Source organism: Hordeum vulgare, chromosome 5H (assembly GCF_904849725.1).
Source record: "Hordeum vulgare subsp. vulgare chromosome 5H, MorexV3_pseudomolecules_assembly, whole genome shotgun sequence".
Taxonomy (NCBI): domain Eukaryota; kingdom Viridiplantae; phylum Streptophyta; class Magnoliopsida; order Poales; family Poaceae; genus Hordeum; species Hordeum vulgare.
This window is the reverse complement of record NC_058522.1, coordinates 578,601,186-578,623,222: the sequence shown is the minus strand read 5'-3', so window position 1 is coordinate 578,623,222 and position 22,037 is coordinate 578,601,186.

Genomic DNA, 22,037 nt, shown 5'->3' with positions numbered 1-22,037 from the left:
TACATGGAACAACCAGATGGGTTTGTAGTACATGGTCAGGAAGGGAAAGTATGCAAGTTGCTGAAATCTCTATATGGACTTAAGCAAGCACCAAAGCAGTGGCATGAGAAGTTTGAAAGAACTCTAACTATTGCAGGCTTTGTAGTAAACGAAGCTGATAAATGTGTGTACTATCGCCATGGTGGGGGCGAGGGAGTTATCCTTTGCTTGTATGTTGATGACATACTGATTTTTGGAACAAATCTGAATGTTATTAAAGAGGTCAAGGATTTCCTATCTCAATGTTTTGAGATGAAGGATTTAGGAGTGGCTGATCATTCTGAACATCAAGTTGTTGAGAGACGAAGATGGTGGGATTACATTGCGTCAATCTCATTATATGGAAAAGATCTTGAGTCGATTTGGGTATAGTGACTGCAAGTCCTCTCCCACACCATATGATGCGAGCGTGCTACTTCGAAAGAATCAAAGAATTGCTAGAGATCAATTCAAATATTCTTAGATTATTGGCTCGCTTATGTACTTAGCCAGTGCTACAAGACCTGACATCTCTTTTGTTGTTAGCAAACTGAGTCGGTTTGTCTCAAAACCAGGAGATGTGCATTGGAAAGCTCTAGAGAGAGTTTTGCGTTATTTGAAAGGCACTGCAAATTATGGAATTCACTATACTGGAAACCCAAAGGTGCTTGAAGGGTATAGTGGTTCAAACTAGATCTCTGATGCTGATGAGATAAAGGCCACTAGTGGATATGTATTCACTCTTGGAGGTGGCGCTGTTTCTTGGAATTCTTGCAAGCAAACGATCTTAACAAGGTCAACAATGGAAGCAGAACTCACAGTACTAGATACATCTACGGTCGAAGCAGATTGGCTTCGTCGGCTCTTGAGTGACTTGCCGATTGTTGAGAAACCAGTACCTGGTATCCTTATGAACTGCGACAATCAAACTGTGATCAAGAAAGTGAGCAGCTCAAAGGATAACATGAAGTCATCAAGACACATTCAGAGAAGGTTAAAATCTGTCAGGAAAATAAGAAACTCCGGAGTTATTGCATTGGATTATATCCAAACATCTAAAACTCTGGCACATCCTTTTACTAAGGGTCTATCACGTAATGTGATAGATAATGCATTGAGGGAGATGGGTATGAGACCCACAATTTGAGTTGTTCACAGTGGTAACCTATTCTTTGTGATCGGAGATCCCGTGAATTAGATGTGGAAGACAAGCTGTTGGTCAACTGAGAGGAAAGTATCTTTATCATTAATGATACCACTCCATGAAGATGCAATACTTTCCTAAACTGCATGGCAGGTTGATATACATCTTAATATGTTCTAAGTTGCTTACTGAAGCAGATATGCTGTCCTGCAGAACATCTTTTGAAGAACATACCTATATGAGTCAGATTGTTAAATGTCGCAATCTATGAGAGTAGGGTGTTCTCTAGTATACTCACGAAAGGTGTCGGAGTATGACGCATAAGCTCCATCCGCGGGGAAGTCCCACGGCAGCCTAGTATCGGTCAAGGATCTGTGTGAAGCTAGATTCGCAGAAAACTTGCAGTTCAAGGCCTAGTCCACTGTTCAAGTTGCTTACTAGTGTAGCATAGAGTTCTAGGTGGAAGTTCAACTTAACAGTCTCCACTGCAGTATCGGTATATAAAACAGTGTTTTGGAACCAAAGGCAAATTTTGTGTGCCCCTGGGATCTGGTGGGGGATTGCTGGAATTTTGTGTATTTATGGGCCAGCCCAATATGTAATTTCAGAAATTCCTAATAAATCCTAGAGGCCCACGCATCCCATTTGTGCAAGGCAAGAGGTGAAAATGTTTAGACCCACATTGCTAGTTTAGTGGGAGTTGGACCTCCTTATAAGGGAGGATGTTTCCACACATGTATGAGCTTGAGAACAAGAAATACATACACGCGCGCTCCTCCTCCTCCGCCGCCCGCCTCGCCTCGTCACGACGCGCCTGTTGGGGAACGTCGCATGGGAAACAAAAAATTTCCTACGCGCACGAAGACCTGTCATGGTGATGTCCATCTACGAGAGGGGATGAGTGATCTACGTACCCTTGTAGACCGTACAGCAGAAGCGTTAGAGAACGCGGTTGATGTAGTGGAACGTCCTCACGTCCCTCGATCCGCCCCGCGAACAATCCCGCGATCAGTCCCACGATCTAGTACCGAACGGACGGCACCTCCGCGTTCAGCACACGTACAGCTCGACGATGATCTCGGCCTTCTTGATCCAGCAAGAGAGACGGAGAGGTAGAAGCGTTCTCCGGCAGCGTGACGGCGCTCCGGAGGTTGGTGATGACCTTGTCTCAGCAGGGCTCCGCCCGAGCTCCGCAGAAACGCGATCTAGAGGAAAAACCGTGGAGGTATGTGGTCGGGCTGCCGTAGAAAAGTCGTCTCAAATCAGCCCTAAAACCTCCGTATATATAGGTGGGAGGGAGGGGGCCTTGCCTTGGGGTCCAAGGACCCTCAAGGGGGTCGGCCGAGCCAAGGGGGAGGACTCTCCCCCCCCCCCAAACCGAGTTGGACTAGGTTTGGGAGGGAGTCCTCCTCCCTTCCCACCTCCTCCTTTTTTTTTCTTTTCTCTTGATTTTTCTTCTCTTGGCGCATAGACCACTTGTTGGCTGTCCCACCAGCCCACTAAGGGCTGGTGTGTCTCCCCAAGGCCTATGGGCTTCCCCGGGGTGGGTTGCCCCCCCCCCCCCCCCCCGGTGAACTCCCGGAACCCATTCGTTATTCCCGGTACATTCCCGGTAACTCCGAAAAACCTTCCGGTAATCAAATGAGGTCATCCTATATATCAATCTTCGTTTCCGGACCATTCCGGAAACCCTCGTGACGTCCGTGATCTCATCCGGGACTCCGAACAACATTCGGTAACCAACCATATAACTCAAATACGCATAAAACAACGTCGAACCTTAAGTGTGCAGACCCTGCGGGTTCGAGAACTATGTAGACATGACCCGAGAGACTCCTCGGTCAATATCCAATAGCGGGACCTGGATGCCCATATTGGATCCTACATATTCTACGAAGATCTTATCGTTTGAACCTCAGTGCCAAGGATTCGTATAATCCCGTATGTCATTCCCTTTGTCCTTCGGTATGTTACTTGCTCGAGATTCGATCGTCAGTATCCGCATACCTATTTCAATCTCGTTTACCGGCAAGTCTCTTTACTCGTTCCGTAATACAAGATCCCACAACTTACACTAAGTTACATTGCTTGCAAGGCTTGTGTGTGATGTTGTATTACCGAGTGGGCCCCGAGATACCTCTCCGTCACACGGAGTGACAAATCCCAGTCTTGATCCATACTAACTCAACTAACACCTTCGGAGATACCTGTAGAGCATCTTTATAGTCACCCAGTTACGTTGCGACGTTTGATACACACAAAGCATTCCTCCGGTGTCAGTGAGTTATATGATCTCATGGTCATAGGAATAAATACTTGACACGTAGAAAACAGTAGCAACAAAATGACACGATCAACATGCTACGTTTATTAGTTTGGGTCTAGTCCATCACGTGATTCTCCCAATGACGTGATCCAGTTATCAAGCAACAACACCTTGTTCATAATCAGAAGACACTGACTATCATTGATCAACTGGCTAGCCAACTAGAGGCATGCTAGGGACGGTGTTTTGTCTATGTATCCACACATGTAAATGAGTCTTCATTCAATACAATTATAGCATGGATAATAAACTATTATCTTGATACAGGAATTATAATAATAACTATATATTTATTATTGCCTCTAGGGCATAATTCCAACAGTCTCCCACTTGCACTAGAGTCAATAATCTAGCCCTCACATCACCATGTGAATTACATTGTAATAAATCTAACACCCATACAGTTCTGGTGTCGATCATGTTTTGGCCGTGGAAGAGGTTTAGTCAGCGGGTCTGCTACATTCAGATCCGTGTGCACTTTGCATATATTTACGTCCTCTTCCTCGACGTAGTCGCGGATGAGGTTGAAGCATCGTTTGATGTGTCTGGTCTTCTTGTGAAACCGGGGTTCCTTTGCTAAGGCAATGGCACCCGTGTTGTCACATAACAAGGTTATTGGATCCAGTGCACTTGGCACCACTCCAAGATCCGTCATGAACTGCTTCATCCAGACACCCTCCTTAGCCGCCTCCGAGGCAGCCATGTACTCCGCTTCACATGTAGAATCTGCTACGACGCTTTGCTTGGAACTGCACCAGCTTACTGCACCCCCATTAAGAATAAATACGTATCCGGTTTGCGACTTAGAGTCGTCCGGATCTGTGTCAAAGCTTGCATCGACGTAACCTTTTACGGCGAGCTCTTCGTCACCTCCATACACGAGAAACATCTCCTTAGTCCTTTTCAGGTACTTCAGGATATTCTTGACCGTTGTCTAGTGATCCACTCCTGGATTGCTCTGGAACCTACCTGCCACACTTATGGCCAGGCTAACATCCGGTCTAGTGCACAGCATCGCATACATGATAGAACCTATGGCTGAAGCATAGGGGACGGAGCGCATATGCTCTCTATCTTCATCAGTTGCTGGGCACTGAGTCTTACTCAATCTCGTACCTTGTAAAACTGGCAAGAACCCTTTCTTGGACTGTTCCATTTTGAACCTCTTCAAAACTTTATCAAGGTATGTGCTTTGTGAAAGTCCTATCAGGCGTTTTGATCTATCCCTATAGATCTTAATGCCTAGAATGTAAGCAGCTTCTCCTAGGTCCTTCATAGAGAAACTTTCATTCAAGTAACCTTTTATGCTCTCCAAAAACTCTACGTTGTTTCCAATCAGTAATATGTCATCCACATATAATATTAGAAACGCCACAGAGCTCCCACTCACTTTCTTGTAAATACAGGATTCTCCAACCACTTGTATAAACCCAAATGCTTTGATCACCTCATCAAAGCGTTTGTTCCAACTCCGAGATGCTTGCACCAGTCCATAAATGGATCGCTGGAGTTTGCAAACCTTGTCAGCATTTTTAGGATCGACAAAACCTTCGGATTGCATCATATACAACTCTTCCTTAAGGAAACCGTTAAGGAACGCCGTTTTGACATCCATCTGCCAGATTTCATAATCGAAAAATGCAGCTATTGCTAACATGATTCTGACGGACTTAAGCATCGCTACGGGTGAGAAAGTCTCATCGTAGTCAACTCCTAGAACTTGTGAAAAACCCTTTGCCACAAGTCGAGCTTTATAAACGGTCACATTGCCGTCAGCGTCCGTCTTCTTCTTAAAGATCCATTTGTTCTGAATAGCCTTGCGACCCTCGGGTAGTATCTCCAAAGTCCACACTTTGTTCCCATACATGGATCCTATCTCGGATTTCATGGCTTCTAGCCATTTGTTGGAATCTGGGCCCACCATTGCTTCTTCATAATTTGCAGGTTCATTGTTGTCTAACAACATGATTGATAAGACGGGATTACCGTACCACTCTGGAGCACCGCGTGATCTCGTCGACCTGCGTGGTTCAACAGAAACTTGAACTGGAGTTTCATGATCATCATCATTAACTTCCTCCTCAATCGGTGTCGCAACGACAGAGGTTTCCCCTTGCCCTGCGCCACCATCCAGAGGGATGAGAGGTTCAACAACCTCGTCAAGTTCTATCTTCCTCCCACTCAATTCTCTCGAGAGAAACTCCTTCTCGAGAAAAGCTCTGTTTTTAGCAACAAACACTTTGCCCTCGGATTTGAGATAGAAGGTGTACCCAACTGTCTCTTTTGGGTAACCTATGAAGACGCACTTTTCCGCTTTGGGTTCCAGCTTTTCAGGCTGAAGCTTTTTGACATAAGCATCACATCCCCAAACTTTAAGAAACGACAACTTTGGCCTTTTGCCATACCACAGTTCGTATGGTGTCGTCTCAACGGATTTTGATGGTGCCCTATTTAAAGTGAATGCAGCTGTTTCTAATGCATAACCCCAAAATGATAACAGCAAATCAGTAAGAGACATCATAGATCGCACCATCTCTAACAAAGTACGATTACGACGTTCGGACACACCATTACGCTGTGGTGTTCCAGGCGGTGTTAAGTGCGAAACAATTCCACATTGTCTTAAGTGAGCACCAAACTCGAAACTCAGATATTCACCCCCACGATCAGACCGTAGGAACTTGATCTTCTTGTTACAATGATTTTCCACTTCACTCTGAAATTGCTTGAACTTTTCAAATGTTTCAGACTTGTGCTTCATCAAGTAGACATAACCATATCTACTTAAATCGTCAGTGAAGGTGAGAAAATAACGATATCCGCCGCGTGCCTCTACGCTCATTGGACCACACACATCGGTATATACGATTTCCAACAAGTCACTTGCACGCTCCATTGTTCCGGAGAACGGAGTCTTAGTCATCTTGCCCATGAGGCATGGTTCGCACGTGTCAAGTGAATCAAAGCCAAGTGACTCCAAAAGTCCATCAGCATGGAGTTTCTTCATGCGCTTTACACCAATATGACCCAAGCGGCAGTGCCACAAAAATATGGCGCTATCATTGTTTACTCTAACTCTTTTGGTCTCAATGTTATGTATATGCGTATCGCTATCAAGATTCAATATGAACAATCCTCTCACATTCGGTGCATGACCATAAAAGATGTTACTCATAGAAATAGAACAACCATTATTCTCAGACTTAAAAGAGTAACCGTCTCGCAATAAACAAGATCCAGATATAATGTTCATGCTCAACGCAGGCACTAAATAACAATGATTTAAGTTCATCACTAATCCCGATGGTAGCTGAAGTGACACTCTGACGACGGCGATTGCATCAACCTTGGAACCATTTCCCACGCGCATCGTCACTTCGCCTTTCGCCAGCCTTCGTCTATTCCGCAGTTCCTGCTTCGAGTTGCAAATATGAGCAACAGAACCGGTATCAAATACCCAGGCACTACTACGAGAGCCGGTTAAGTACACATCAATAACATGTATATATCAAATATACCTGATTTTTCTTTGGCCGCCTTCTTATCTGCCAGATACTTGGGGCAATTGCGCTTCCAGTGACCCATACCCTTGCAATAGAAGCACTCTGTTTCAGGCTTAGGTCCAGCCTTGGGTTTCTTCGGCGGATTGGCAACAGGCTTGCCGCTCTTCTTCGAATTGCCCTTCTTGCCTTTGTCATTTCTCTTGAAACTAGTGGTCTTGCTCACCATCAACACTTGATGCTCTTTACGGAGTTCAGACTCTGCGACTTTCAGCATCGCAAACATCTCGCCGGGAGACTTGTTCATCCCTTGCATGTTGTAGTTCAACACAAAGCCTTTATAGCTTGGCGGCAGTGATTGAAGGATTCTGTCAGTGATAGCTTCTTGCGGGAGTTCAATCCCCAGTTCAGCTAGACGGTTTGAGTACCCAGACATTTTGAGCACATGTTCACTGACAGACGAGTTTTCCTCCATCTTGCAAGCATAGAATTTATCGGAGGTCTCATACCTCTCGATCCGGGCGTTCTTCTGAAAGATAAACTCCAACTCCTGGAACATCTCAAATGCTCCATGACGCTCAAAGCGACGTTGAAGTCCCGGTTCTAAGCCATACAAGACTGCACATTGAACTATTGAGTAGTCCTCCTTACGTGCTAACCAAGCGTTCTTAACATCCTGATCAGCCGTAGCGGGTGGTTCATCTCCTAGCGCAGCATTAAGGACATAATCCTTCTTCCCAGCTTGTAAGATTAGCTTAAGATTATGAGCCCAGTCTACAAAGTTGCTTCCATCATCTTTCAACTTAGCTTTCTCTAGGAACGTATTAAAATTCAGGATGACTGTCGCGTGAGCCATGATCTACAACACAAATATATTCAAAGTGGACTTAGACTATGTTCAAGATAATTAGAGTTCAACTTAATCAAATTATATGCTAAACTCCCACTCAAAAAGTACATCTCTCTAGTCATTTGAGTGGTTCATGATCCACTTACACTATCCCAAGTCCGATCATCACGTGAGTCGAGAGTAGTTTCAGTGGTAAGCATCCCTATGCTAATCATATCAACTATATGATTCATGATCGACCTTTTGGTCTCATGTGTTCCGAAGCCATGTCTGCACATGCTAGGCTCGTCAAGCTTAACCCGAGTGTTCCGCGTGCGCAACTGTTTTGCACCCGTTGTATGTGAACGTTGAGTCTATCACACCCGATCATCACGTGGTGTCTCAAAACGACGAACTGTAGCAACGGTGCACAGTCGGGGAGAACACAATTTCGTCTTGAAATTTTAGTGAGAGATCACCTCATAATGCTACCGTCGTTCTAAGCAAAATAAGGTGCATAAAAGGATTAACATCACATGCAATTCATAAGTGACATGATATGGCCATCATCACGTGCTTCTTGATCTCCATCACCAAAGCACCGGCACGATCTTCTTGTCACTGGCGCCACACCATGATCATCCATCAACGTGTTGCCATCGGGGTTGTCGTGCTACTTATGCTATTACTACTAAAGCTACATCCTAGCAAAATAGTAAACGCATCTGCAAGCACAAACGTTAGTATAAAGACAACCCTATGGCTCCTGCCGGTTGTCGTACCATCGACGTGCAAGTCGATATTTCTATTACAACATGATAATCTCATACATCCAATATATCACATCACATTGTTGGCCATATCACATCACAATCATACCCTGCAAAAACAAGTTAGACGTCTTCTAATTTTGTTGTTGCATGTTTTACGTGGTGACCAAGGGTATCTAGTAGGATCGCATCTTACTTACGCAAACACCACAACGGAGATATATGAGTTGCTATTTAACCTCATCCAAGGATCTCCTTGGTCAAATCCGATTCAACTAAAGTTGGAGAAACCGTCACTTGCCAGTCATCTTTGAGCAAAGGGGGTTACTCGTAACGATGAAACCAGTCTCTCGTAAGCGTACGAGTAATGTCGGTCCAAGCCGCTTCAATCCAACAATACCGCGGAATCAAGAAAAGACTAAGGAGGGCAGCAAAACGCACATCACCGCCCACAAAAACTTTTGTGTTCTACTCGAGAAGACATCTACGCATGAACCTAGCTCATGATGCCACTGTTGGGGAACGTCGCATGGGAAACAAAAATTTTCCTACGCGCACGAAGACTTGTCATGGTGATGTCCATCTATGAGAGGGGATGAGTGATCTACGTACCCTTGTAGACCGTACATCAGAAGCGTTAGAGAACGCGGTTGATGTAGTGGAACGTCCTCACGTCCCTCGATCCGCCCCGCGAACAATCCCGCGATCAGTCCCACGATCTAGTACCGAACGGACGGCACCTCCGCGTTCAGCACACGTACAGCTCGACGATGATCTTGGCCTTCTTGATCCAGCAAGAGAGACGGAGAGGTAGAAGAGTTCTCCGGCAGCGTGACGGCGCTCCGGAGGTTGGTGATGACCTTGTCTCAGCAGGGCTCCGCCCGAGCTCCGCAGAAACGCGACCTAGAGGAAAAATCGTGGAGGTATGTGGTCGGGCTGCCGTGGAAAAGTCGTCTCAGATCAGCCCTAAAACCTCCGTATATATAGGTGGGAGGGAGGGGGCCTTGCCTTGGGGTCCAAGGACCCTCAAGGGGGTCGGCCGAGCCAAGGGGGAGGACTCTCCCCCCCCCCCAAACCGAGTTGGACTAGGTTTGGTGGGAGGGAGTCCTCCTCCCTTCCCACCTCCTCCCTTTTTTTTCTTTTTTTCTCTTGATTTTTCTTCTCTTGGCGCATAGACCACTTGTGGGCTGTACCACCAGCCCACTAAGGGCTGGTGTGTCTCCCCAAGGCCTATGGGCTTCCCCGAGGTGGGTTGCCCCCCCCCCCCCCGGTGAACTCCCGGAACCCATTCGTTATTCCCGGTACATTCCCGGTAACTCCGAAAAACCTTCCGGTAATCAAATGAGGTCATCCTATATATCGATCTTCGTTTCCGGACCATTCCGGAAACCCTCGTGACGTCCGTGATCTCATCCGGGACTCCGAACAACATTCGGTAACCAACCATATAACTCAAATACGCATAAAACAACGTCGAACCTTAAGTGTGCAGACCCTGCGGGTTCGAGAACTATGTAGACATGACCCGAGAGACTCCTCGGTCAATATCCAATAGCGGGACCTGGATGCCCATATCGGATCCTACATATTCTACAAAGATCTTATCGTTTGAACCTCAGTGCCAAGGATTCGTATAATCCCGTATGTCATTCCCTTTGTCCTTCGGTATGTTACTTGCTCGAGATTCGATCGTCAGTATCCGCATACCTATTTCAATCTCGTTTACCGGCAAGTCTCTTTACTCGTTCCGTAATACAAGATCCCGCAACTTACACTAAGTTACATTGCTTGCAAGGCTTGTGTGTGATGTTGTATTACCGAGTGGGCCCCGAGATACCTCTCCGTCACACGGAGTGACAAATCCCAGTCTTGATCCATACTAACTCAACTAACACCTTCGAAGATACCTGTAGAGCATCTTTATAGTCACCCAGTTACGTTGCGACGTTTGATACACACAAAGCATTCCTCCGGTGTCAGTGAGTTATATGATCTCATGGTCATAGGAATAAATACTTGACACGCAGAAAACAGTAGCAACAAAATGACACGATCAACATGCTACGTTTATTAGTTTGGGTCTAGTCCATCACGTGATTCTCCCAATGACGTGATCCAGTTATCAAGCAACAACACCTTGTTCATAATCAGAAGACACTGACTATCATTGATCAACTGGCTAGCCAACTAGAGGCATGCTAGGGACGGTGTTTTGTCTGTGTATCCACACATGTAAATGAGTCTTCATTCAATACAATTATAGCATGGATAATAAACTATTATCTTGATACAGGAATTATAATAATAACTATATATTTATTATTGCCTCTAGGGCATAATTCCAACAGCGCCGCGCCGCCGGAATGAGCCGAGCCGAACTAAATTTTTGCCACGCACAACTGGTATTTAAAAGTCCACTCGAAGAAGCTGAAAGTTTTGTTAGTGGATATTGAAACCGACTGCTGCAACTCATTTAGCTGATGTCTGTTCGTTTCGTATCCCGTCGCTCTCTTCGGCTCCCGCCGCTGGCTTCTCGCCTCCTTCTCCTACGCCTATAAAAGGGAGGTCGCTCCTCTCCAGTAAACACATCAGAAGTTCCCACTCGCCACCGGTTCTTCTCTCTGTGTTGCTGCTACGTTCTTCCTCATCCCGTCCTGCGGCGTGCACCGTTCGTCGGGACAGTAGGCCTCCGAAACTCCGTCTCTTCGAGTCATGTACGGGAGAAGGGCGATAAGGTTTTTGGGGAGCGCTCAGCGCGACTACTGGCTTCCATCACGGACACCGACGATCTCTTCCCGGACGACGACTACTTCCCCGACGTCGACCAGCTCTTCGGTACCATGGCCAACGACAACGCCAACACCAATCCTCCTCCTGCTGCAACTCAGTACATACTCATGTGCTTCTTCTTTGAATTCCTATCACACCTTTTTGCTATAGTTTCTCTGCTAGATATGTTCCGTTTCTACTCATTACTCCAGATGATACCTTGTCTTTCTAGAACGGTTATACATATGCTCTTTTCTGGATCCTACGTGCACATGTCCATTGTCTTCTCATCTCTATATAGCTTGCCTTCTTTCGTTGTTGTTATGTTGATTATGTTTTTCCTAATTTTTCTTGTAATAAAATCCTATGGTAAATTGCTCATATTTCCAACACCTTCTATCTCAAATCCGAAGGCAAAGTGTTTGTCGCTAAGAACGTAACATTTCTTGAGAAAGAGTTTATCTCGAAAGAATTGGGTGGGAGGAAGAAAGAACTTGATGAGGTTGTAGAACCTTTACTTCAACCAGAGAGTAGCGTGGCGCAGAAAGATGTTTCTGTGGAGCATACACCAGTTGAAGAGGAAGCCAATAATGATGATCATGAAGCTTCTCATCAAGTTGATGTCGAACCTTGTAGGTCGACAAGGGCACGTACTACTCCTCATTGGTTCGGTAACCATGTCTTAACAGTCATGTTGTTGGACAACAATGAACCTATGAGATATGGAGAAGCGATGGTGGGCTCGGATTCCAACAAATGGTTAGAGGCCATGAAATCCGAGATAGGATCCATGTATGAAAACAAAGTATCGACTTTGGAAGTATTACCTGAAGGGTGAAAAGACCATTCGGAATAAATGGATCTTTAAGAAGAAGACGGACACCAACGTTAATATCACCGTCTATAAAGATCGACTTGTGGCAAAGGGTTTTTCACAAGTTCAAGGAGTTGAGGACGATGAGACTTTCTCACCCGCAGCGATGCTTAAGTCCGTCACAATCATGTTAGAAATAGCTGCATTTTTTGATTATGAAATTTGGCAGATGGATGTCAAAACAATGTTCCTTAACGGTTTCCTTAAGGAAGAGTTGTATATGATGCAAACGGAAGGTTTTGTCGATCCAAAGAATGTTGACAAAGTATGCAAGCTCCAGCGATCCATTTATGGATTAGTGCAAGCACATTGGAGTTGGAATCAACGCTTTGCTGAGGTGAACAAGGCGTTTGGGTTTATACAAGTTTATGGAGAAGCTTGTATTTACAAGAAAGTGAGTGGGAGCTCTTGTTGGAAATATTCCCTAGAGGGAATAATAAATTAGTTATTATTATATTTCCTTGTTCATAATAATTGTTTATTATCCATGATAGAATTGTATTGATTGGAAATTCAAATACATGTGTGGATACATAGACAACAACCCTAGTGAGCCTCTAGTTGACTAGTTCGTTGATCAAAGATGGTCAAGGTTTCCTGGCCATAGGCAAGTGTTGTCACTTGATAACGTGATCACATCATTAGGAGAATCATGTGATGGAAAAACCCAAACTATGAATGTAGCATATTGATCGTGTCATTTTATTGCTATTCTTTTCTGTGTGTCAAGTATTTATTACTATGACCATGAGATCATATAACTCACTGGCACCGGAGGAATACCTTGTGTGCATCAAACGTCACAACATAACTGGGTGACTATAAAGGTGCTCTACACGTATCTCCGAAGTTGTTCTTGAGTTAGTATGGATCAAGACTGGGATTTGTCACTCCGTGTGACGGAGAGGTATCTCAGGGCCCACTCTATAATACAACATCACACACAAGCCTTGCAAGCAATGTGACTAAGTGTAAGTCACGGGATCTTGTATTGCGGAATGAGTAAAGAGACTTGCCGGTAACGAGATTGAAATAGGTATGCGGATACCAACGATCGAATCTCGGGCAAGTAACATACCGAAGGACAAAGGGAATGACATACGGTTATATGAATCCTTGACACTGAGGTTCAACCGATAAGATCTTCGGAGAATATGTAGGATCCAATATGAGCATCCAGGTCCCGCTATTGGATATTGACCGAGGAGTACCTCGGGGCATGTCTACATAGTTCTCGAACCCGCAGGGCCTGCACACTTAAGGTTAGATGATGTTTTAGTATGGTTGAGTTATATGTGTGGTTACCGAATGTTGTTCGGAGTCCCGGATGAGATCACGGACATCACGAGGGTTTCTGGAATGGTCCAGAAACGAAGATTAATATATATGATGGTTTCATTTGGTTACCGGAAGGTTTTCAGGCATTACCGGCATTGTACCGGAGGAACGAATGGGTTCCGGAATTTCACCGGGAGGGGGGAAACCCACCCGGGGGGAGCTCAATGGCCTTAGGGGTGGCGCACCAGCCCTTAGTGGGCTGGTGGGACAGCCCAAGAGGGCCTTGGCGCCAAGAGAAGAAAACCAAAGAGAAAGAAAAAAAAAGGGAGGTGGGAAGGAAGAGAAGGACTCCACTTTCCAATCCTAATTGGAGTAGGATTCCTCCTCTCCTCCTAGCCGGCGCACCCTTGAGGGCTTGGCCCTCAAGGCAAGCCTCATCCCCCTCCCTCCTATATATAGTGGTAATTTAGGGCTGATTTGAGACAACTTTTGCCACGTGCAACTCAGATCTAGGCACCATAGTTCTACCTCTAGATCGTATTTGTGCGGAGCTCGGGCGGAGCCCTGCAGGAGTAGATCATCACCACCACCGGAGCGTCCTCATGCTGTCGGAGAACTCATCTATTTCTCCGTCTTGCTTGCTGGATCGCGGGACGGTTCGTGGGGCGGATCGAGGGATGTGAGGACGTTCCACTACATCAACCGCGTTTCTTAACGCTTCCTGATGTGCGATCTACAAGGGTACGAAGATCCAAATCTCCTCTCATAGATGGACATCACCATGATAGGTCTTCGTGTGTGTACGACAACTTTTGTTTCCCATGCAACGTTCCCCAACAGCTCTATATCGTTTCTAATATTATATGTGGATGAGATATTGCTGATTGGAAACAATATATAATTTTTGGGAAGTGTAAAGGATTACTTGAATAAGACTTTTTCAATGAAGGACCTAGGAGAAGCTGCTTACATATTAGGGATCAAGATCTATAGAGAAAGATCAATACGCTTAAGAGCACTTTCACAAATTACATACCTTGACAAAGTTTTGATGAAGTTCAAAATGGACCAGTACAAGAAAGGGTTCTTGCCTGTATTGCAAGGTGTGAAGTTGAGTAAGACTCAATGCCGAGTGACTACAGAAGATAGAGAAAATATGAGTGTCGTTCCCTATGCTTCAGCCATAGGCTCTATCATGTACACAATGTTGTGCATAAGACCTGATGTCAGCCTTGCCATAAGTATGTCGGGAAGGTTTCAAAGTGATCCAGGAATACTACACTTGACAACGGTCAAGAATATTCCGAAGTACCTGAAAAGGACTAAAGAATTTTTTCTCGTGTATGGAGGTGATCAAGAGCTCGACGTAAAGGGTTATGTCGATGCAATCTTTGACACTGATCTGGATGACTCTAAGTATCAAACTGGATACATATTTATTCTCAATGGGGGTGCAGTAAGCTGGTGCGGTTCCAAGCAAAGCGTGGTAGCTTATTCTACATGCGAAGCGGAGTGCATAGCTGCTTCGGAGGCGGCTAAAGAAGGTGTCTGGATGAACGAGTTCATGATAGATCTTGGAGTTGTGCCCAGTGCACTGGATCCAATGACTCTATTATGTGGTAACACTGGTGCCATTTCTCTAGCCAAGGAATCGAGGTTACACAAGAGGACCAGACACATAAAAGCGACGCTTCAATTCCATCCGCGTTTACATCAAGGGGGAGGACAATAAGTATTTGCAAAGTCCACACAGATCTGAATGTTGCGGACCCGTTGACTAAGCCTCTTCCACGAGCGAAACATGATCAACACCAAAACTGTATGGGTGTTAGATTCATTACAATGTAAATCACATAGTGATGTGAGCAAGATTATTGACTCTAGTGCAAGTGGGAGACTGTTGGAAATATGCCCTAGAGGCAATAATAAAGTGGTTATTATTATATTTCCTTGTTCATGATAATCATTTATTATCCATGCTAGGATTGTATTAATTGGAAACTCAAATACATGTGTGGATACATAGACAACACACTGTCCCTAGTGAGCCTCTAAAGGACTAGCTCGTTGATCAAATATGGTTAAGGTTTCCTAGCCATAGACATGAGTTGTTCTTTGATAACGGGATCACATCACTAGGAGAATGATGTGATGGACAAGACCTAAACTATGAACATAGCATATGATCGTGTCAGTTTAAGCTATTGTTTTCTGCATGTCAAGTATGTGTTCCTATGACCATGAGATCATGCAACTCCCGGACACAGGACGAATGCCTTGTGTGTATCAAACGTAACAACATAACCGGGTGACTATAAAGGTGCTCTATGGGTATCTCCGAGGGTGTCTGTTGGGTTGGCGTGGATCGAGACTGGGATTTGTCACTCTGTATGACAAAGAGGTATCTCTAGGGCCCACTCGGTAAAACAATATCACAAGAAGCTTTCAAGCAATGTGACTAAGGAGTTAGTCAAGGGATCTTGTATTATGTAACGATTAAAGAGACTTGTCGGTAATGAGATTGAACTACGTATGCATATACCGACGATCGAATATCGGGCAAGTAACATAACGATGGACAAAGGGAACATCATACGAGATTAACTGAATCCTTGACATAGAGGTTCAAACAATAAAGATCTTCATAGAATATGTAGGAACCAATATGGGCATCTAGGTCCCGCTATTGGTTATTGACCGTAGAGTGTCTCGATCATGTCTACATAGTTCTCGAACCCATCGGATCTGCACACTTAAGGTTCGGTGACGTTTCAATACTATTGAATTATGCGTGTTGGTGAGAAAAGGTTGTTCGGAGTCCCGGATGAGATCCCAGACATCACGAGGAGCTCCGGAATGTCTAGAGGTAAAGATTTATATATAGGAAAGTGGTATTCAGGTTTCAGAATAGTTTCAGGGTTTTCCAGAATTGTACCAAGGGTGCCAAAAGGGTTCCGAGGATCCACCGGGAGGGGCCCACCCACCCCGGTGGAGCCTCATAGGCCTAGGAGGTGGTGCACAAGCCCCTAGTGGGCTTTGGCAGCCGACCCCAAAGAGGCTCATGCGCCAAGAGTTGGTGGAGGAGGTGGAGGAGGATTCCTCCCTAGGGTGACCACCTCCCTTGTGGGAGGTGGACTCCTTCCCCACTTCGGCCGAACTGGGCCAAGGATAGCCCTACCTACCCTTTCCTCCTATATATATTGGAGGTTTTCAGGGCAGCCACCACCTGAAAACACACGTGATGCCCTCTCCTCTCTAGATCGTTTCCCTCCTCTGGATTAGTTCGGTAGAACTCGGCGAAGCCGTGCCGGATTAGTTTACCACCACCACCACCACGCCGTTGTGCTACCGGAGAACTCATCTACCTCTACACTCTCGCTTGCTGGATCAAGGAGGTGGAGATCATCATCGAGCTGTACGTGTGCTGAACGCAGAGGTGCCATCCGTTCGGCGCTAGATCGTGATTGGATCGTGGGATGGCTTGCAAATTTGGATCGTGAAGACGTTCGACTACATCAACCGTGTTTCTTAACGCTTCCTGCTTAGCGATCTACAAGGGTACGTGGGTCCAATATCTCCTCTCGTAGATGGTCATCACCATGGATAGATCTTGTATGTGCGTAGGAAACTTTTTGTTTCTCATGCAACATTCCCCAACAGTAACTACTCTCTCTGATCCATATTATTTCTCATTCAAATGGATGTATCTATCATTGAGACACGTCTAACTACATTGAATTGACATGTTTTTTACACAAGCTCGCGAAGCCTTTTCTTCATTCGGGCCAATATTTAGATGTACAAAAGAAAGTTCACTCGGGTTGCATAACCAAACATGGCGGCCAACCCCTAGTTTTAATACATGCTTCGCTAGATTGTGAGCTTCGAAATTAGAGCTCCTAAACTCATGAACAATAGTGCAGGAATTAAAGGAAGTAGAATGATCTATCAGTGGCTCCATAGATGGCTAGGGCTCTCCATTTGATATCCTCCAGTACCACCTTACAATTTGGGGCAATGTAAATTCTCTTCAGGTTGAGATCTTCCGCGAGGGCGAGCGCCTCCCGAACTGCCAGAGCTTCGAGAGTTGGTGGATGCTACTGCAACAAAATACCTTGCAACGGCTCCAGAAATAGGAGTGTTGCTTGATACTCCTCAGCAACGGCACCAGGAATCCTTCAGCTGCGGCTACGCCTTAAGGGACTTCCTAGGCAAGTATGCAAAGGATTTCCCCTATGGCCTTGGAGCCTTGCGTTGGTGTTCCCTCGAAGCGGAAAGGGTGATGTAGCGTAGCGGTGGTAAGTACTTCCCTCAGTTTGAGAACCAAGGTATCAATCCAATGGAGGAGTATCTCAAGATCCTGCACAAACACAAAAACTTGCTCCCAACGCTATGAAGGGGTTGTCAATCCCTTACAGATTGTTTGCCAAGTGAGAACTGAAAGCAACAAAGTAACAAAGCAAAGTAAAAGCGAAGGTGTAAACGATGGATGTGAATAGACCCGGGGGTCGTAGTGTTTACTAGTGGCTTCTCTCATGAAAGCAAATAGACGGTGGGTGAACAAATTACTGTCGAGCAATTGATAGAACTATGCAAAGTCGTGACGATATCTATGCAATGATTGTTTCTATAGGCATCACGTCCGAAACAAGTAGATCGATACTTTCTGCATCTACTACTATTACTCCACACGTCGACCGCTATCCAGCATGCATCTAGTGTATTAAGTCCATAAGAACAGAGTAACGCCTTAAGCAAGATGACATGATGTAGAGGGATAATCTCAAACCAATGATAAAACCCCCATCTTTTTACCCTTGATGGCAACTACTTGATGTGTGCCTTGTTGCCCCTACTGTCACTGGGAAAGGTCACCACATGGCAGAACCCAAAACCAAGCACTTCTCCCATTGCAAGAATCATAGATCTAGTTGGCCAAACAAAACCCAAGACTCGGAGAGACTTACAAGGATATCAAATCATGCATATAAGAAATCAGCAAAGACTCAAATATATATCATAGATAATCTGATCACAAATCCACAATTCATCGGATCTCGACAAACACACCGCCAAAGAAGATTACATCGGATAGATCTCCATGAAAATCATGAAGAACTTTGTATTGAAGATCCAAGAGAGAGAAGAAGCCATCTAGCTACTAACTACGGACCCGTAGGTTTGAAGTGAACTACTCACGAGTCATTGGAGGGGCGATGATGATGATGATGAAGCCCTCCAACTCCAAAGTCCCCTCCGGCAGGGTGCCGGGAAGGGTCTCCAGATGAGATCTCGCGGAAACGGAAGCTTGCGGCGGCGGAAAAGTATTTTCGAGGCTCCCCTGATTTTTTGCGGAATATTTGGGAATTTATAGGCCAAAGACCTAGGTCAGGGGGCGGCCAGGGAGGCCACAAGCCTGCCCACCGCCGCCTCCCCCCTAGTGGCGGAGTGGGGGCTTATGGGCTCCCTGGGGCCCACCTGGCTTGGCCCAAAAGCCCCCTGGTCTTCTTCTGTTCGGAAAAAATCATTTCGGGGTTTTTCTTCTGTTTGGACTCCGTTCCAAAATCAGATCTGAAAAGAGTCAAAAACACGGAAAAAACAAGAACTGGCACTTGGCACTGAATCAATAAGTTAGTCCCAAAAAAGATGTAAAAGGTACATAAAACAACCAAAGAAGACAAGATAACAGCGTGAAACCATCAAAAATTATAGATACGTTTGAGACGTATCAGTGGATCATTGATTCTCTTAAACACCAGTGCCAAATCTCCTTGAAAATTGCGTGCCTGATCGCGACAGATTGCAGCAGCAACACCCCTTCCTCGGTTCTGACCAACCGCCGCATCAACATCTATTTTTGCACACAAATTTGGTGGTGGAATCCATGTAGCAGGACGAACCACTAGGAACTTCACCTGAGCATGACTGATTCCCTCCCCAATGTGGAGGTCTGATATGTATGCGTGTATGAATTGGTTTGTAGCCTGTGGGCTGTGGAAAACTTCTTCATATATGGCCTTACATCTTGCTCTCCACACTGACCAAAGGGTGACCACGAGGAGCATAAAGTTCTTCTGTGATAGCTGGTAATGCATCGAGAACAACCAGTTCTTTGCGTTGGGATCGCTGTTCTTGCTCAGCTTTTCTACTAGCTCCTCCTATGATAATTCCCACATGCATCTGGAGTTATTACATTCGGGGAGGGCATGTCTCCATGAGTCCTCTCGGCCGCACAATGCACACAGATGGGTATCTGACACGTGCGTATGGTGAAGCAGATCCGTTGTCAGCGCAGAGTGTCTTGCAAGTCTTCATAACAACACTTTAAGCTTGGACAGTACCTGGATATGACATAACTTAGTCCAACCATTACCCCGCGAGCTTGTTTCAAAAAACCCCGTGTTTCCTTGCATCCAGTTCTCCATGTGTTCTCTCTTGTGCAGGATCATCTGGTAAGCAGATCTAACAGAGAAGTTGCCCCTTCTTTCGGCTTCCCAAGTCAAGAAATCATCGACAACCCTTATGCATATGGGTATCCTCAATTTAGTATCGGTGTCAAACGGGGTGAACGTAGATCGGATCACGCCTTCCTTCCATGATGATGTAGTGGAGTCAATTAGCTCCAAAACCAATTGTGGAGGACTCAGCACAAGAGATGTTATAGGTCTCATAGGACACGTCCTCAGTAGCCAGTTTGTTTCCCATATGTTAGTAGTATGACCATTCTCAATATGTTTTATAATGCCTTGTTGTAGAATTTCCCTTCCATCTAATACTGCTCTACAAATATATGATGGATGGTTGCCAAGCTCCGCTTCCAACAAGCAAGTGTTAGGGAAGTATACCGCGTTCAGTATTTTTGCACTTAGCTAGGTTGGTTCGACTAGGATCCTCCACTCCTGACGTGCCAAAAGTGAAAGGTTGAATAGTACCATGTCTCTAAAACCCATTCCACCCATGAACTTTGGCTTTATCATAATATCCCAAGCAACCGAAGATGGTTTCCTCTTACCATTCTTACTGCCCCACCAGAATTGCTGAATTAGTGAGGTGATGTTATCACATAACCCGCGAGGTAAGCAAAAACAGACCATGGAATAGACCGGGATGGCTTCAACCACCGATTTGATGAGCACTTCTTTACCTGTGATCGACAATAGTTTCTCCATTCATCCTTTAATTTTCTCCCAAATTATGTCCCTTAGATATTTGAATGTACCCATCTTTGATTGTCCCACATCCGTACGCATGCCCAAATACCTTTCAATCAATGTTTCATTGGTCACTTGCAATATTGTCTTGACTTGGTTTCTCACACACAGCGGACTGCCCTTACTCAAAAAGATAGAAGATTTTGCATGATTGATCCTTTGCCCTGAAGCATTGCAATAAATCTCTGATAGGTTTGACACCATCATTGCCCCCTCGACGCTTGACTTGAAAAGAAACAGGCTATCGTCAGCAAAAAGGTGGTGGTTAACAGACGAAGTTGTTGGAGCCACCTTGACCCCTTCAAGATCTGACGACTAAGAACTGGATTTAAAAAGGAACGAGAGGCCATGTGCTGCAATCAAGAAAAGGTAAGGGAGATAGGATCTCCCTGTCGGATTCCTCTGGAAGGATTAAATTGCTCTAATTTCTTACCAATAAATAAGAATGAAAAAGAGACTGATTGTACCATGTTCATTACTATGTTGATCCAGGAATGTGCAAAACCCAGTTTCTTCATCATGGCACGTATGTATGGACACTCCAGTCTATCGTAAGCTTTCATCATGTCGAACTTCAATGTACAATAACTATTCTATTTGGATCGGCTCCTCTTCATGAAATGCAAACACTCATAGGAGAGATGATATTGTGAGTGGTTAACCTGTCGGGAACAAATGCTAATTGTTTCTGAGATATAATATCTCGTAGTATGGTCTTCGGCCTATTGGAGATTACCTTGGAGGCAATTTTATAGATAACATTACACAAACTAATGGGACGGAACTGAGAAAGTTCAGTTGGATACGTTTTGGGAATAAGAAATAGTACCGTGTCATTGACACAATCAACTACTTCCTCTCCTCTAATAATCCTCATGATTGCCTTGGTAACCTCATCACAGCTAATGTCCCAGTGGCGTTGGTAGAAGTGTGATGGGAATCCGTCCGGACCAGGAGCCTTTGTTGGGAATATTTGGAAGAGAGCGATCTTGACTTCTTCCTTAGTGTACGGTGCTAATAGCATGGCATTCATTTCGTGCGTAACCTTCACAGGGACCTTTGATGTAACTTCATCCATTCCAGCCACACCCTCTGACGTGTATAGGCTCTTGTAAAAATCCAACACCAAAGTCTTTAGTTCCTCCTGGTCTTCTTTTAGAACTCCCAAGGAGTTTGACAAGGCTTTGTTCATATTTCGTTTCCGGCGCTCGCTCGCATGGAGGTGGAAGAACCTCGTGTTTTTGTCCCCCATCGATAGCCACTCCAACCTAGATCGTTGTATCCACATTAGTCCTCCATGTGGTAAAGTTCCACCAAC